Here is a 15811-nt window from a genome sequence, read left to right as displayed (position 1 = left end):
AGTACAACAAAGCAGTTCACCATTTGTTGCCATCCTTAACCATTGGTCCACACCTGATTATTCCTAACAGGCCATTGTTTTTCATTCTCTAAGTTTACTTTTTTTCACTTGCTGATATTACTATTTGTTTCATGGTTGATTAGTGTAACTTTTAATTATGGCACCCTGCCTAACATGGAACCTAGTCAAACTGGCACTAACCCAGGCTTTAAATGGATCCTTGTTTGTTTTCCCTGAGCTCTTCCTGAGGGATAGAAAAGCAAAATGTTATCATAAAATTGTTACCTTGTTATAAAACCTCTCTGTTTATAAATTATACTGTTTCAAGAAGTCTTATGCTATCTTTCATATTACTTTACTAAGCACTAATGTTAACAAAAAGTATTAAAAAGGCACATAACTGATGATAAAAAGGCTGAGGTTTATAACAGAAATATAAGTTTTCTAGGTCACTCTGAGTATGCTCTCTTTAAAAAAAAAATAGACAAGTGTTTCTACTTAAGAGAATTTGGAGATTCTACCCTCCTTGTGAGAGGGTTGTAAGGATGACAAATGACCTATACGTCTATGCTGAGATTGGGACGGAGTTATATATCAGCGAAATAAACTAGTTTGGAGTGAAAATATATAGGCTCTTTTAAGATTTTGTAACTTGGATAAAACTTAACACAATAAAGATTCCATGAAAAATGCTAATAAAGTAGAAAATTCAAAGAAGTGTTTGAAATTCCAGATTTTTCCTTTCTTAAGGAAAACTGCTGCGTGCTTAATCCTGGTTGCCTTTTTTTTGTTTAAGAAACTTTGCTATTGCTGTCTTTAACCTTAGAAAATTATCTTTCGAATGAACAATAATGCTTCATTTTATTTATCTTGTTATGAGCCAACCTCTCTCAAAATGTTAGGTCATTCAATCGCCAGTGAAGATGTGGAAATTTAGAAAGTTTACAGGTTTATCCCAGCCCCCAAACCAGGAAGCAGCAGAGAATAGCTTTCTCAACTACAAATCAAGTCTTAGCACTACATAATACCATGTATTAGTTTCCTTGTTTTTGTTGCTTAGTTGCTAAGTTATGTCCAACTATTTTTGCAACTCCATGGACTGTAACCCACTCAGCTCCTCTGTCCATGGGATTTCACAGGCAAGAATACTGGAATGGGGGCCATCTCCTGCTCCAGGGGTTCTTCCTGAATCAGAGATCAAACCTGCATCTCTTGAATTGGCAGGCAGATTCTTTTCTTTTACCAATGAGCCATCAGGGAAGCCCATTAGTTTCTTAGGGCTGTCGAAACAAAATACTATGAACTGTGTGGCTTCAACAAAAGAAATGTTTTCTTTTACAGTTCTGGAGGTTAGAAGTCCAAGATCAGGGTGTCAACAGGGTTAGTTCCCTCTGAGCGCTGTTAGAGGAAATCTGTTCAATGCTAAGTTGCATCAGTCGTGTCCGACTCTGTGCGACCCCATAGACGGCAGCCCACCAGGCTCCCCCGTCCCTGGGATTCTCCAGGCAAGAGTACTGGAGTGGGTTGCCATTTCCTTCTCCAGGGCATGAAAGTGAAAAGTGAAAGTGGAGTCGATCAGTCGTGTCCAACTCAGTGACCCCATGGACTGCAGCCCGCCAGGCTCCTCCGTTCATGGGATTTTCCAGGCAAGAGTACTGGAGTGGGGTGCCATTGCCTTCTCCAATCTGTTCAATGCCTCTCTCCTAACTTCAGGTAGTTTGGCAGGAACTTTTCACATTCCTTGGCTTCTGCTGCGTCACTCAGATCTCTGCCTTCATCATCATGTGACTTTCTCCCAGTGTACACGTCTGCCTCCGTGCCTGCCTTTCCCCCTTTTGTGTTGTAGTTGCTCAGTTGTGTCCGACTCTTTTGAGACCCCAAGGACTAGAGCACGCCAGGCTTCCCTGTCCTTCACCATCTCCTAAAGTTTGCTCAAGTTAGTGTCCATTAAGTCAGTGAAGCCATCCAACCATCTCATCCTCTGTCATCCCCTAGCCTCCTGCCTTCAATTTTGCCCAGCACCAGGGTCTTTTACAATGAGTTGGCCCTTCCCATCTGTTGGCCAACATATTGGAGCTTCAGCATCAGTCCTTCCAATGAATATTCAGGATTGACTGCCTTTATGATTAATTGGGTTGATCTGCTTGCAGTCCAAGGGACTCTCAAGAGTCTTCTCCAGAACCACAGTTCAAAGGCATCAATTCTTCAGCGCTCGACTTTTTTTATTGTCCATTTCTCACATCTGTACAAGACTACAAACCAAAGACTCAAACCATAGCTTTGAGTATAGGGAACTTTGGAGGTAAAATAATTTCTCTGCTTTTTAATATACTTTCTAGGTTTGTCATTGCTTTTCTTTCCCCATTTGAAAGATTCTAATTAAATTGGATTAGAGCTGTTAAGTAAAAAAACTGCACCAGACAGGATGAATGTCCAAAGAAGACTGTATTCAGGGATAATGCAAGAGGTGTCTAGACTATTACAATAGAGAAATTGAACTCAACTCTGTTGAGACAAATGACAAGAGAATTTTTAAGCTCTGGGGTGAGCTGGTGAAAAAGTAGTGGCCGGGCTATTAGTGAGGGGGTGGGGGTGCACTGGCTACTGTGATTAGGCCATCTGTGTCTGCTAATTGGGGCCTGTTGAAGTCAGGTCCCTCCCCTCCCTCAGAGACTAGGAGATAGGGCCTCTGTCTTAATGATTATATTTCAAAAGGATGACTCCCAAGTCTTTGGGAAAAACATTCCTAGTTCTAAAACAAGGTTGTTTCAAGGTTGAAAAGCCTGGCAAGAGGCTGAGAGAGGATTTACATCTTAATAGAGCAGAAATAATTTACAATTGCAAGCTTTCTTTAATGTCTAAAAAGAGAGGTCAGGGACCCAGAGTTAGGAGGAAATCTATCTAAAGCTTAGTCAAGCTAAGCAGAACTGTCAAGGTCCCTTTAGGAAGGGAGAGCCCACCCTAATGACAACATTGAATTTATTCCCCACCTAAAGACCCTCTTCCAAATACCCTCCCTTTCTGCGTTTAAGGTTAGCACTTCAACATATTTGAAACAGTGGTGGGGGTAGGGGAATTCAGCTCAAAACACATGGATATGTAACTCACTAATCACTGAAAAGGAAGAGAAATATTTCTAAAATATTTTTGATTCTTGAAATATTTTAATAGGTCAAACTAGAAAAGTTTTATAATAGAAAAGTATAATTTCTAATGTCATGTTGAATGTTATTTTGATGCCTTCTAATGTATAGCAGAATTTTATGAAAGGAGTAATAAATGTACAATAATGGCAAGTGAGTAAAGTGTTTTACCCATTATAATGTGGATGACAAAAATAAACTGTGAAAACAATTTATGAAAAATTAAATGTTAGATTTATTAAGGTAGTATAAAAATATCCTACAATAAATTTAGGTAAACCTCTCAAGATGAACAAATATAAGCAAAACAAACATTATTTCATATACTTGTATAATTATGCTTAGAAAAAGTTAAATTTTAAAAACATCAGATTTCCAGGACTCTTAGAAATTCTAATTCAGATGTTGCATGTGTAAGATGTGTAATTTGTATGTAATAATATCCCATGTAGTGATGGTTTTTCAGTCACTAAGTTGATCTGACTCTGTGATCCTGGGACTGCAGCACCATATGCTTCCTTGTCTTTCAGTTTTTCTCCAAGTTTGCTCAAACTGATGTCCATTGAGTCAGTTCATTGATGACCCCAACCATCTCATTCTCTGTTGCCCCCTTTTCCTCCTCCCTCAGCCCTTCCCAGCATCAGGGTCTTTTCCAGTGAGTCAGCTCTTCACATCAGGTGGCCAAAGTATTAGAGCTTCAGCATCAGTCCTTCCAGTGAATATTCAAGGTTGCTTTGCTTTAGGATTGACTGGTTTGAACTCCTTGTTGTCCAAGGGACTTTGAAGAGTCTTCTTCAGCACTACAATTTGAAAGCATCAGTTCTTCAGTGCTCAGCCCTCTTTATGGTCCAACTCTCAGAACCGTGCATGACTACTGTAAAAACCATAGCTTTGTTTATATGGACCTTTGTTGGCAAAATGATGTCTCTGCTTTTTAACTTGCTGTCCAGGTTTGTCATGGCTCCAATGAGCAAGCATCTTTTAATTTCATAGCTGCAGTTAAACATCCACAGTGATTTTGAAGCCCAAGAAAATAAAGTCTGTCACTGATTCCATTGTTTCCCCATCTATTTGCCATGAAATGATGGGACCTGATGCCATGATCTTCGGTTTTTGAATGTTGAGTTTTAAGCCAGTTTTTTCACTCTCTTCTTTCACTTTTATCAAGAGTTTCTTCAGTTCCTCTTCACTTTCTGCCATAAGGATGGTGTCATTTGCAAATCTCAGGTTATTGATATTTCTCCCTGCAATCTTGATTCCAGCTTGTGAGTCATCCATCCTGGCATTTCTTATGATGTACTCTGCATATAAGTTAAATAAGCAGGGTGACAATATACAGCCTTGACGTATTCCTTTCCCAATTTGGAATCAGTCGGTTGTTTCATGTCCAGTTCCAACAGTTGCTCCTTGACATGCATACAGGTTTCTCAGAAGGCAGGTAAAGTGATCTGGTATTCCCATATTGTTAAGAATTTTCCAGTTTGTTGTGATATACACAGTTTGTTTTAATCCTGTGTGCTTATTATTGAGGATTTTTTGACAAAATAAGATCTAAAGTCCTTTAAAAAAAGGAAACAGGAAACTTTTTTTAAAGGTAAGAAATTTGATCAACTTTGGGAGAAGATTATTTCTGCATAAGTGCATCATAAACTTGTTCATATCAAATATGGTTAAAATCTAGCTGGAAAATTCAAAAAAAACTATTTCATGCAATAGGAAATTACGTGATTTTTCCAAATAATAATGTTCTTTTGGGCTGAATATACAGCTTCTGACTAATCCTTTTCTTCCAACGTATGTATTAAGTGCTTAAAATATGTTAAACATTAAAACTGAAATACTGTTGTCTCTTCCTTTAAATGATCTTCTTCATTGCTTGGTAGATAATTTAGAAACTTGCAGCTTTTCCATATATAGAAACAGAAGGTATGGGTGATATTTATGTTACATATCTGTATGTAATTCTACTTCAATAACTGTTAAAATTATTATTGGTCTTCCCTGGTGGCTCAGTGGTAAAAAACTGCCTGCTAATGCAGCAGACATCAGTTCGAGCCCTGGGTCAGGAATGAACCCCTGGAGAAGGAAATGACAACCCACTCCAATATTCTTGCATGGGAAATCCCATGAATGAGGAGCCAGGTGGGCTACAGTTCCTGGTATTATAAAAGAATCAGACATGACTTGGCACCTAAAAAACAACCACCATGAATAATTATTCATGGTGGGACATATTTGTGGACTTATTTTGGAGCCTGTGTATAGAATAACAAGCCTATATGTAGAATAACAGGCCTATCTTCTGAAGTTGATCATTCCATAGATCCAATGAAAAGGGCGTTGCATATCTCTTAGCTCAGAAATGAACTTGAGTTGGTGGTCCCTAGTTTGGAAACAGTGTAAGATAATATTTTGAAATTGGTTTTATTTCTTGGAGGCTAGTTTCACTGTGAAGGTAAAAGATGGAGATAGACGTGGAGATATACTCAAAGCTAGAAAATAAGCAAAAAGCTGGCAAAGTTGTACCATCCCTAAGACCTCAAGAAGTTAATCATATTATTTTCCTGGACTTCCAAAGCACAAAATAGCATTGCAGCCACAATTCAAGTTGTAAGCATATCATTTATTGAAAGTTGAAGGCATGTTACAATAACTTGAGCATTCTGTACTGAAATCCATGAAACAAGGAAAAGAAACTGAGGGAAAGTTAGCTTAAGTTCAGTTCAGTTGCCCAGTCGTGTCTGACTCTTCGCTACACCATGGACCACAGCACGTCAGGCCTCCCTGTCCATCATCAACTCCCACAGTTTACCTAAACTCATGTCCATTGAGTCGGTGATGCCATCCAACCATCTCATTCAATGTTCCTCTCCTTCTCCTGCCTTCAGTCTTCCCCAGCATCAGGGTATTTTCAAATGAGCCAGCTCTTCAAATCAGGTGGCCAAAGTATTGGAGTTTCAACTTCAATATCAGTCCTTCCAATGAACACCCAGGACTGATCTCCTTTAGGATGGACTGGTTGGATCTCCTTGCAGTCCAAGGGACTCTCAAGAGTCTTCTCCAACACCAGAGTTCAAAAGCACCAATTCTTTGGCGCTCAGCTTTCTTAACAGTCCAACTCTCACACCCATATATGACTACTGGAAAAACCATAGCCTTGACTAGATGGACCTTTTTTGGCAAAGTAATGTCTGCTTTTTATTATGCTGTGTAGGTGGGTCATAACTTTTCTTCCAAGGAGCAAGTCTCTTTTAATTTCATGGCTGCAGTCACCATCTGCAGTGATTTTGGAGCCCCCCAAAATAGTCTCTCACTGTTTCCACTGTTTCCCCTCTATTTGCCATGAAGTGATAGGACCAGATGCCATGATCTTAGTTTTCTGAATGTTGAGCTTTAAGCCAACTTTTTCACTGTCCTCTTTCACTTTCATCAAGAGGCTCTTTAGTTCTCCTTCACTTTCTGCCGTAAGGGTGGTGTCATCTGCATATCTGAGGTTATTGATATTTCTCCCGGCAATCTTGATTCGAGCTTGTGCTTCCTCCAGCCCAGCGTTTCTCATAATGTAGTCTGCATGTGAGTTAAATAAGCAGGGTGACAATATACAGCCTTGACATACTCCCGTTCCTATTTGAAACCAGTCTGTTGTTCTATGTCCAGTTCTAACTGTTGCTTCCTGACCTGCATACAGATTTCTCAAGAGGCAGGTCAGGTGGTCTGGTATTCCCATCTTTTGAAGAATTTTCCACAGTTTATTGTGATCCACACAATCAAAGGCCTTTGCATAGTCAGTAAAGCAGAAATAGATGTTTTCCTGGAACTCTCTTGCTTTTTCAGTGATCCAGCGGATGTTGGCAATTTGATCTCTGGTTCCTCTGCCTTTTCTAAAACCAGCTTGAATATCTGGAAGTTCACAGTTCACATATTGCTGAAGCCTGGCTTTGAAAATTTTGAGCATTACTTTACTAGCATGTGAGATGAGTGCAATTGTGTGCTAGTTTGAGCATTCTTTGGCATTGCCTTTCTTTGGGAATGGAATGAAAACTGACCTTTTCCAGTCCTGTGGCCACTGCTGAGTTTTCCAAATTTGCTGGCATATTGAGTGCAGCACTTTCACAGCATCATCATCTAGGATTTGAAATAGCTCAACTGGAATTCCATCACCTCCACTAGCTTTGCTCATAGTGATGCTTCCTAAGGCCCACTTGACTTCACATTCCAGGATGTCTGGCTCTAGGTGAGTGATCACACAATCATGGTTATCTGTGTCATGAAGATCTTTTTTGTACAGTTTTCTGTGTATTCTTGCCATCTCTTCTTAATATCTTCTACTTCTGTTAGGCCCATACCATTTCTGTCCTTTATTGAGCCCATCTTTGCATGAAATGTTCCCTTGGTGTCTCTAATTTTCTTGACGAGATCTCTAGTCTTTCCCATTCTGTTGTTTCCATTTTTTTGTATTGATTGCTGAGGAAGGCTTTTTTATCTCTCCTTGCTGTTCTCTGGAACTCTGCATTCAAATGGGTATGTCTTTCCTTTTCTCCTTTGCTTTTTGCTTCTCTTCTTTTCCCAGCTATTTGTAAGGCCTCCTCAGACAGCCATTTTGCTTTTTTGCATTTCTTTTTCTTGAGGATGGTCTTGATCCCTGTCTCTTGCACAATGTTATGAACCTCCTTCCATAGTTCATCAGGCACTCTGCCTATCAGATCTAGTCCCTTAAATCTATTTCTCACTTCCACTGTATAAATGTAATGGATTTGGTTTAGGTCTTACCTGAATGGTCTAGTGGTTTTCCCTACTTTCTTCAATTTAGGTCTGAATTTGGTGCTAAGGAGTTCGTGATCTGAGCCACATTCAGCTCCCAGTCTTGTTTTTGCTGACTGTATAGAGCTTCTCCATCTTTGGCTGCAAAGAATATAATCAATCTGATTTAGGTGTCGACCATCTGGTAATGTCCATGTGTATAGTCTTCTCTTGTGTTGTTGGAAGAGGGTGTTTGCTATGACCAGTGCGTTCTCTTGGCAGAACTCTATTAGCCTTTGCCTTGCTTCATTCTGTACTCCAAGGCCAAATTTGCCTGTTACTCCAGGTGTTTCTTGAGATGCTACTTTTGCATTCCAGTCCCCTATAATGAAAAGGACATCTTTTTTGGGTGTTAGTTCTGGAAGGTCTTGTAGGTCTTCATAGAACCGTTCAACTTCAGCTTCTTCAGCATTATTGGTCGGGGCACAGACTTGGATTACCATGATATTGAATGATTTGCCTTGGAAACAAACAGAGATCATTCTGTCGTTTTTTGAGATTGCATCCAAGTACTGCATTTCAGACTCTTGTTGACCATGATGGCTACTCCATTTCTTCTAAGGGATTCTTGCCCACAGTAGTAGATATAATGGTCATCTTAGTTAAATTCACCCATTCCCGTCCATTTTAGTTCACTGATTCATAAAATGTCGACCTTCAGTCTTGCCATCTCCTGTTTGACCACTTCCAATTTGCCTTGATTCATGGACCTAACATTCCAGGTTCCTATGTAATATTGCTCTTTACAGCATCAGACCTTGTTTCTATCACCAGTCACATCCACAACTGGCTGTTTTGGTTTTGTTTTGGCTCTGTCTTAAAGTTACCTTAATATTAGTGAAAGTCTCATAAAATCATGTTTAACATATTTAAATCAAATACGTAAATGATTTTACCTCCACATATTTACATTTTTGTTTAACATGCTAAACTCTTACATCTAATGCTTATAATGTCTCTGTTGTGTATTTCCCTCACTGTTATTCTAAAAATTGTTAGAAATATTAGCAAAAGTTGTTGCCTTACATAACCTTCTATAGTACACTTTAATGAATGCTTATTATGTAAAAGGCATCACTCTGAAGAGTTTCCCTGTATTTGCCTAACTCTTACCAGTTTATATAGATCCTCACAAATGAATAAAACGATACATGGAGAACTTGAATGTCTTTCTCAAGGTCAAATACGTAATAGTTGATGTCATAAGATTCCCAGCCAAATGTCTGTTTTGTTATGTCAGGGAACCTTAAACTTCAATGTTTAATTTCACAAGTATAACACACTTATATATATTATATAAATATTTTGAAAAACACCCCAAATTTGAAGCAGGTAGGTCAGTAGTAAAAGTTTTTTGTTTTTTTTTTTAATCTTGATGGTTCTTAATATTCTATCATTACAGGTTGTGACAAAACAGCCTCTAAGCTATCCTAAGTGTAATAATGAGTTTACTACCTGCAACTCTGTATCTCTCCCTCACTAAGGAATAATATGACAGTGTACTAGAAGTACATGAAAGAGGCGGCACTACAGAGATTTACAGTCCCTGAAAGTTACACTGACATATAAATTATTTGCTGTACTATGCAGGATATATTTTTAGTGCCCCTAAAAACAGTTGCCCACCCTATATGGAAGTCCTCCATGAGACTGATTCTGGTATCCTCTTGTAGTTCTAGGTTTGTCCAACGGGGAACAGCAGATGGCTGTAGGCGGAAATGTAAGTAGTAAATCTGGATTATTTATCTGCTTGCCATCTTGGGGATTACCACAGGCTGATTACTGACTGGATCCAAGAGCACAGCTTCTGGTAGTCAGTTGTTTGGATACAGTTCATGACTGTGTTCCATGTCATAGCCATTCTAAACGTCTCTTGAGAGCTAGGGGTGTTAAGAGTCCTGTTTTTGCCAGCTCCAAAGTATCGCACTAATTTTGTGGGTTTTCCATACCCTGGCTTTATCTTGTAATTTTTTTTCCTTTATTAAGCTCTTCCAAATTACAAAATTTCCATGTGCCATCTGTTTCCTGTAGGAACCCTGCCTGATACCTTCACTATAATTGAAAATAACTTAATTATGGTATCACTTTGATTTTTCCTTCAGCCAAACATTTAAATCACCCCCTATTTTATTCCAGTATTATCCATCACTGTATACTTTCATGTATTCCAATGCATAACGGATTAGATTATTATGCAGTAAATTGTCACTCTTCTGCTCCACCAAAGTAATACTCCTTTGGACAATGTAAACCTCCAGGCATAGTATACAGTCTACTGTTTGGGTTTAATCATATCACGAGATTCAGTCAAGAAAGGATCAACAAGTGTGATGAAATCGGAGCTTTTAAATATTTTACTGGATTTACTTACTCACCCGTGCTTCTATTATCTATGATGCTAAGAAAATGTCTTAGGTTGATGATGCTTCTAGAGGAACAAGGAGATACATGGAGCATATTTGGACCCAATTCACAGAGTCTCAAGAGAGTTATACACAGTAAGACATATGATGGGATTAGCATAGTGTCTTTAACACACAGTGCTAGTTGTAGCTCTTATCACCTGAGTTGAACATGCGCTTCTATAAATATATTTTTACCTAATTTTCTCCATTTGCTTGTGATAAAAGCCAGTTTCAAAGTCACATTTGAATCTAAGTTTCTACACGGATAGCCTGTGGTTTTTATTTGCTGGGGGAGGTGGAATCAGCATAACACACAAATATTATATTGATTATTACTGAGATTTTTGCCTATGCCTCAAGGATGTCACTAGGAGAGATACATTAACTAAAAGAATTTATGTATTTGACTCAAGCTGAAGTGAATAATTAGAAAACTGAAGATGGCATATTCATATTTTACTTTGAATGTTTAAATCAACAGCCTCTAATAATCACACATACCCTTTTCTCCTTCTTCCACCTGCCCTGGAGTCTCTGCCAAAACATGAGTGTGACCGCCTGTCTATAGTAAGCTCTGAATGAAGAGTCTTTGCATTTCTTAAAAAAAAAAAAGTTTGAGGTAATTGGAACACTGTCCTGTACCTGTCAAATTGGTTAATAACAAAATGTTTGCTATGTGTGCATTTCCTAAAAGAATGTTTATTACTATGCTAGATTTTTGATCTATAAAGAAGACTAAAAAACGGTCTGTTTTGGAGAGACCTCCAGTCCATTCTGGAAAAGAGTTGCATAGTAGGTGGTTATAATTCATTTTAACAGATTTAGTAAATGAATGTGAATTATAAAAGCATAGAACAGTGCATGAATCATTTAATATTGGCACAGTATTAATCTGATTTGAATGACACCTATTCTTTTTGGGCTCAGCTTTGCATTGCTTATGCCTGCTTTAAAAATTATATAACACTATCTTTGCAGCTTCTCAATCTTCCTCAATAAATTTATGTATTCTAAGTTACAGGGAAACAACACAGTTAGCTTTGAAATGCCTAATATATAAATAGATCAATCACAATCCCTAATTATTCAAACTCGCCCCATCTTGGTCTTGACTTTTAATGAAAGAAGTGTATTCTCCCTTGTCTAGGGTTAATACCCATTTATTGTTATGGTCCTTAGCCCTTTATATTTCTTCACAAATCTTATGTAAATTTCTTCAGCAAGTATTTATTAGCATTATCACTCTAGACAATGAGTATATAAAGTTTACAAGACAGATAAAATACAGTCTATATTCTAGTAGAGGAAACCAACATAAAAATAGAATACACTCTTTTGATTGTGAAAATTTCCAGATATTTTCTACCAGTTTACTTTTCACATTTATTAATTCGATCTTCATTGTATACATGGTTCCATTTCTTCATTATACAAATATGTTCTAAGTGTATGTCCTAAGCAAACCATTCATTTACCTCAAAGAAAAAGAAACAAATGATACTTCAGTTACTTTCCTATCTTCCTGCTTCCCTTCAAACCACTATCAGACTTGCTAGTTCTCTGATCACCTTCAACACCTGATACATTGGACCTCTGGTTTTGCTCCAATATTCGCTGGAAATCACTCTTACTGAAGCAACTGTGCCCTGTGATTTTTCTCAGTCAGTGAGCCCTGTATCTTTAGGATTTAGATTACAGGTAAATTCCCATGTACTAAATATAATTCAATCTTTTTGTTTCTAACTCAAGAAACCTCAACAAATCAAAGTACATGAAAGTTTTATAACAACTCATATCGGCTCTAAATTATATTGAAAATGAAGTTATTTGAAAAAGTACAATAGAAAAGCAATGACTTAAAGAAAAAGTATGTTACCCTTTGGCAAATATTTAGAACACTTTGTGAAGTAATATCTTCCTTTTGAGGTCTACTACTTTCAACTATCACTATCCTTTAAAACATCTGACCACTAACTCCTGGAAAACAGTTCTTGCTTATAGGGTGGATGTGTGTGCTGTGTACCACAGTCACTTTTATCCTTGATAGTGAATAGGTACATAAACTTTGGTTTTATATACCATAATAGCATAACTACAAATACATTAAGAATTTTTAAGAATTAATGTTTAATCTGAGAATGGAAATTTAAAATATATGCAAATCACACCTGTTAGAGTGTGGCAAAAAATAAGCTCTCAAAAGATAGTGATTGTTTCATACAATGATTAGGTTTTTCTTTTCTTTTTTCCCCCAATATACCTATTAAGAATATTTTGAAATACCTCTAAACTGATGTTTTTGTCTGGAAATAACATTAACCGTAGTATTTCTTGGGCTTCCCTTGTGGCTCAGCTGGTAAAGAATCCGCCTGCAATGCAGGAGACCTAGATTTGATCCCTGGGTTGGGAAGATCCCTGGAGAAGGGAAGGGCTACCCACTCCAGTATTCCCACCTGGAGAATTCCATGGACTGTATAGTATGTGGGATCGTAAAGAGTGGGACCCAACTGAGCGACTTTCACTTTCGCTTAGTATTCCAGTGAGAATTGTGCTTGTTGCACCTCAAGAAAAGTGAAGAAGAAAATTACTTTTTTATTAGTAGGGAATGAAATTGAGCATTTGAGGGGAAGGTAAATCTTATTTCCCTTGAGGAAGGTAATGTCCACCGACTGAGGATAAGTGCTGGCCAAAGGAAGTGGTCAAATACAGATACAGTCAGCTCTCCATATCTGTGGGCTCTGCATCTGTGAATTCAACCAACCACAGACTGAAAATATTTAAAATTTATGAAAGTTCCAAAAAGCAAAATTTGAACTTGCCATACCCTGGACCATTTACATAGCATTTACATTGTATCAAGTATTATAAGTAACCTAGAGATGATTTAAACTACACAGAAGGATGTGTGTCGTCCATATGCAAATACTAGACTGTTTTATACAAGGGGTTAGAATACCTGCACATTTTTACATCAACAAGGGTCCTAGAATCAACCCTTCCTGGGTATTGAGGGATCATAGATCCCTTTAAAATTCTTCAGGGAGATGAACCAATATAGGTATGGTATGTTTATAGAAATGCTAAAAATGAAGCCAGAGCATATATAGAAGTAAATTGAATTGACTATGTGTCATGTATAGAAAGTGATGTAGTAAGTTTAAGAAGATAGGCAATCAGAAATAAGAACCCCCCCGAAACTCACCCTTTTTTTTCTATTTTAATTTTTAAAATTTCTAATTGAGTTATGATTGTATACTCATATTGTTTGTATAAGTTCTTTGTACTAATACATTTTGGGTATTAAGCACTTATTCAACATGTCATTTGCAAATATCTTCTATTAAGTACGGGGCCTTTTATGTTCAGTTTACTTCACTGCGCAAAAGCTTCCTAGTTTAACATAGTCCCATGTATTTATTTTTGCTTTTGTTTCCCTCGCCAGAGGAGACATACAAAAAAATTACTTCTAAGATAAATGTCAAAAAACATATTGCCTAAGTTTTCTAGTAGGAGTTTTATGGTTTCAGGCCTTAAATTTAAATCTTTAATCTATTTTAAGTTTCTGTATATGCTGTGAGAAAATAGTCCAGTTTAAATCTTTTGCATGTAGCTGTTACGTTTTCTCAGCACCATTAATTGAAGTGTCTCTTCTCCCCATTGTATAATCTTGCCTCCCTTGTTACAGACTAATTGACTAAATAAGTATGGGTTTATTTCTAGACCCTCTGTTCTGTTCCTATGACCTATGTGTCTGGTTTTATGTCCAGTACTCTATTGTTTTGATTTTAGGATAGTTTGGAACTGGGGAACATGATACTTCCAGATTTGTTCTTAAGATCACTTTGGCTATTTAGGGTCTTTTGTGATTGCATATAAAACCTTAGAATTATTCTAGTTCTGTAAGGAAAGCCTTTGGTATTTTTATAGGGATTGCATTGAATCTGTAGATTGCCTTTGAGTTTGGTTATCTTAAAAATTTTCTTTTAATCCATGAAAATCCATGAGGATTTTAATCCACAGTATATCTCTCCATTTGTCTGTTTCGTCTTCAGTTTCTTGCATCAGTGTAATAGTTTTCAAAGCACAAGTCTTTTATCTATTTGGTGAAATTTATTCCTAGGAATTTTATTCTTTTTGGTACAGTTGTATGTAAGTGGGATTGTTGATATCTTTTTGATAGTTTGTTGTGTGTGCTGTGCTAAGTCGCTTCAGTCATGTCTGACTCTCTGAGATCCCATGGACTATAGCCTCCTGGACTCCTCTGTCTATGGGATTCTCTGGGCAAGAATACTGGAGTGGGTTGCCATGCCCTCCTCCAGGGGCTCTTATAGGCCCAGGGGTCGAACTCTGAGTCCCTTATGTCTCCTGCATTGGCAGGAGTGTTCTTTATCACTAGTGCCACTTGGGAAAATAGTATATAAAAATGCAACAGATTCTTGCATATTGACCGTGTACTCTTGCAACTTTATTGAATTTATTTGAGGTCTGTTTTGGGATGGAGACTTTACGATTTTATATATAATCGTATATTCACAGATAACTGACAGTTTTACTTCCTTTTCCAATTTTTATTTTTCCTTGAATGCATTTTATTTATTTTCCTTGTCTAATTGCTCTAGCTAAGACTTACAATACTGTGGTGAATAAAAGGGGCAAGAGTGGGCATCCTTGTTTGGGTTCCTGATAGAGAAAATACTTTGAGGTTTTCACTGTTGAATGTTATGTGAGCTGTGTGTTTGACATGTGGCTTTTATAAGTTTGAGGTATGTTTCCTCTATATGTACATTGTTGAAAGTTATTATCATAAATGTATTATTGTGTCAAACGTATCCTGCATCTATTGATCATATAAATTTTACTCAATTTATTTATTGTGGTATATTAGGTTGATTTGCAGATATTGAACCTTCCTATTATCCCTGGAATTAATTTTACTTGAACATTTTATGGATGATCCTTTTAATGTATTTTTGAGTTCAGTTTACTTATATTTTGTTGAAGATTTCTGCATCTATGTTCATCAGGAATATTGGCCTGTAATTTTTGTGTGTATGTGTGTGTGCATGGTGTCTGGTTTTGGGATCAGCATGATGCTGCCCTAGTAGAATGATTTTGGAGGCATTCCTTCCTCTTGAATTGAGAGAGATAGGTATTAACTTTTCTTTAAATGTTTTGTTGATTTCACCTGTGAAGTTTTCTGGTCCTGGACTTCTGTTGGCCTGGAGTTTTCTTTTGCAATTCAATTTAACTGGTAATCAGTTTGTTTATATTATTTCTTCCTGATTCAGTCGGGAGAATTTACATTTCTAGGAATTTGTCTATTTCTTCTAGGTTGTCTGTTTAATTAGCATGTAATTGTGTTCAGTACTCTCTTCTGGACATTTGTTTTTCTGTGGTGTTGGTTGTAATTTATTTTTTATTTTATTTGAACCTCTTTTTTCCTTGATGCGTTTTGTTAAGGCT

At 37.3% G+C, this 15811-nt stretch overlaps 1 long non-coding RNA gene across 1 annotated transcript in view; it reads left to right on the top strand.

Moving 5' to 3' along the window:
• The window catches only part of LOC145516476 (uncharacterized), a 107351-nt gene extending 95508 nt beyond the window's left edge, over window positions 1-11843 (top strand). Inside the window, exon 3 of the long non-coding RNA XR_014061419.1 lies at window positions 9617-11843. This is a non-coding gene — a long non-coding RNA (uncharacterized LOC145516476). The remainder of the gene's footprint in view (window positions 1-9616) is intronic.
• Window positions 11844-15811: the final 3968 nt, after the last annotated feature.

This window comes from Giraffa tippelskirchi, chromosome 8 (assembly GCF_054371585.1).
Source record: "Giraffa tippelskirchi isolate mGirTip1 chromosome 8, T2T-mGirTip1v1.2.pri, whole genome shotgun sequence".
NCBI classification, from domain to species: Eukaryota; Metazoa; Chordata; class Mammalia; order Artiodactyla; family Giraffidae; genus Giraffa; species Giraffa tippelskirchi.
This window is presented reverse-complemented; position numbering and strand designations above follow the sequence as displayed.